The sequence below is a fragment of the Carassius gibelio genome, chromosome B3 (genome assembly GCF_023724105.1).
Source record: "Carassius gibelio isolate Cgi1373 ecotype wild population from Czech Republic chromosome B3, carGib1.2-hapl.c, whole genome shotgun sequence".
Lineage (NCBI taxonomy): Eukaryota > Metazoa > Chordata > Actinopteri > Cypriniformes > Cyprinidae > Carassius > Carassius gibelio.
Genome location: NC_068398.1, coordinates 53413374 through 53415873, shown reverse-complemented (window position 1 = coordinate 53415873; position 2500 = coordinate 53413374). Strand labels below are relative to the sequence as shown.

At 47.7% G+C, this 2500-nt stretch overlaps 5 non-coding genes across 5 annotated transcripts in view; all 5 read left to right on the top strand.

Annotated features, from left to right (window-relative positions):
- The window catches only part of trnap-agg (transfer RNA proline (anticodon AGG)), a 72-nt gene extending 1 nt beyond the window's left edge, over positions 1 to 71 (top strand). The window contains exon 1 of the tRNA in view: positions 1 to 71. This exon is cut by the window's left edge and continues 1 nt beyond it. This is a non-coding gene — a tRNA (tRNA-Pro).
- Positions 72 to 469: 398 nt separating this feature from the next.
- On the top strand, positions 470 to 541 carry trnap-cgg (transfer RNA proline (anticodon CGG)). The gene has a single exon. It is a non-coding gene; the product is annotated as a tRNA-Pro (tRNA).
- A 415-nt stretch (positions 542 to 956) lies between these two features.
- On the top strand, positions 957 to 1028 carry trnaq-cug (transfer RNA glutamine (anticodon CUG)). Its single transcript has one exon. It is a non-coding gene; the product is annotated as a tRNA-Gln (tRNA).
- Positions 1029 to 1520: 492 nt separating this feature from the next.
- trnap-agg (transfer RNA proline (anticodon AGG)) lies at positions 1521 to 1592 on the top strand. The gene has a single exon. It is a non-coding gene; the product is annotated as a tRNA-Pro (tRNA).
- Positions 1593 to 1990: 398 nt separating this feature from the next.
- trnap-cgg (transfer RNA proline (anticodon CGG)) lies at positions 1991 to 2062 on the top strand. Its single transcript has one exon. It is a non-coding gene; the product is annotated as a tRNA-Pro (tRNA).
- Positions 2063 to 2500: the final 438 nt, after the last annotated feature.

The following is a 2500-nucleotide window of genomic DNA, read 5'->3' as shown; positions in this document are numbered from 1 at the left end:
GCTCGTTGGTCTAGGGGTATGATTCTCGCTTAGGGTGCGAGAGGTCCCGGGTTCAAATCCCGGACGAGCCCTCTTCTGTCTTTGCAGCCTCTTTTCTAGAGCAGTTTCAGTCCATTCTGCCATTCTTGGGCCAAACATACGCCACTGTCAAGTAGACTAAAGCTGCGACTGCATGTTTTCATGCCCACATCTCGCTGCTCTTCTTAGTTCCTCATCTGCAGTTTAAACTTTAACTTGACATTTTTCTAAACATTGGTTTAGGAATGCAGCCCAAGCATTCTTGGATCGCTTCACGGCGCTGTGAGCCTTCATCTTGCGTTTGCTAGTTGCAGGAGCATCTGAGGGCTTGTCGGTTATGGGGTGTGTTTTTTTTGTTTTATTGCTGGTATGGGAGCGAGAGGGCCCAAGCTCAAATCCCAGAGACCTCGCTTTGCAGCTCCTTTTTTTGAGTAGTATCTGGGAACATGGTGGCTCGTTGGTCTAGGGGTATGATTCTCGCTTCGGGTGCGAGAGGTCCCGGGTTCAAATCCCGGACGAGCCCACATTGGGCATCTTACTGAAAAGTAGCAGACCGTTCTGCCTTCTTTTGGCCAATAATACACCTGCATGTTTTCACGCCAACTTCTCCCTGTTCTCAGTTCCTCATCTGCAATTTAAACTTTGTACAACAGAAGTGAATGTGTCTGAGATGGCTCAGATTGGCTGCCATGCAGGGTAGCCGTTTGCGGTTGACTGGAGGCTCGTGTCCTTTGCTTTGATGTTTTTCTCAATATTGGTTTACAAGGTTCGGAGAGCGTTACACTGAAGATTTAAAGGTCCCTGGTTCGATCCCGGGTTTACTCAGAGTGGAGCCGTGAATGCTTTTCAGACACCATTCTGATGCTTGCTGGTTAGTTGCTTTTCGCAGAGCCTCCTTGAGTGTTTTCTACACTTCAGACAGACGAACTGACACTGTTGGTTCCATGGTGTAACGGTTAGCACTCTGGACTCTGAATCCAGCAATCCGAGTTCAAATCTCGGTGGAACCTTCAAGAGTCTGTCTGGCAGTGTTTGGCATGGAGGAGCTTGGGCTTATGTCACAATTTTGTCTCTGACAGTGTGTCTTTAAATGTATTGCTAAACTGGCCTCCTTTAACCATGGCCTCCAAACCATCTAGAACTCAAATAAAACTAAGCAGGAACTAAATTGAGCAGACAGATGTCATCTGATCCTCTGTGGAGCAGGATTACAGACCTCAGACAGCTTCTCATCAGCAAGATTTGTGTGGCAGTGCCACGGTGTAGATTTCTGCTGTTAAATTCAGCTTATGTGTTTTGTCGTTGATGTTTTAATCAACATTTATCTACGATGGCAGGCCAAGCTAGAGCAGGTACGTAAAAATGGAGTTTCTCAGAAATCTGGTCAGTGCATGAGCTCTAATTCTGCCCTTGTCAGCTACAGAGGCAGGATGTTAGAGCGACCGTAGCGTCGAGCAGAGTGAAATACGTAGCAAATTGGCCTTTACCGAACAGCAACCTGTAGCTCGTTGGTCTAGGGGTATGATTCTCGCTTAGGGTGCGAGAGGTCCCGGGTTCAAATCCCGGACGAGCCCTCTTCTGTCTTTGCAGCCTCTTTTCTAGAGCAGTTTCAGTCCATTCTGCCATTCTTGGGCCAAACATACGCCACTGTCAAGTAGACTAAAGCTGCGACTGCATGTTTTCATGCCCACATCTCGCTGCTCTTCTTAGTTCCTCATCTGCAGTTTAAACTTTGCCTTGACATTTTTCTAAACATTGGTTTAGGAATGCAGCCCAAGCATTCTTGGATCGCTTCACGGCGCTGTGAGCCTTCATCTTGCGTTTGCTAGTTGCAGGAGCATCTGAGGGCTTGTCGGTTATGGGGTGTGTTTTTTTTGTTTTATTGCTGGTATGGGAGCGAGAGGGCCCAAGCTCAAATCCCAGAGACCTCGCTTTGCAGCTCCTTTTTTTGAGTAGTATCTGGGAACATGGTGGCTCGTTGGTCTAGGGGTATGATTCTCGCTTCGGGTGCGAGAGGTCCCGGGTTCAAATCCCGGACGAGCCCACATTGAGCATCTTACTGAAAAGTAGCAGACCGTTCTGCCTTCTTTCGGCCAATAATACACCTGCATGTTTTCACGCCAACTTCTCCCTGCTCTCAGTTCCACATCTGCAATTTAAACTTTGTACAACAGAAGTGAATGTGTCTGAGATGGCTCAGATTGGCTGCCATGCAGGGTAGCCGTTTGCGGTTGACTGGAGGCTCGTGTCCTTTGCTTTGATGTTTTTCTCAATATTGGTTTACAAGGTTCGGAGAGCGTTACACTGAAGATTTAAAGGTCCCTGGTTCGATCCCGGGTTTACTCAGAGTGGAGCCGTGAATGCTTTTCAGACACCATTCTGATGCTTGCTGGTTAGTTGCTTTTCGCAGAGCCTCCTTGAGTGTTTTCTACACTTCAGACAGACGAACTGACACTGTTGGTTCCATGGTGTAACGGTTAGC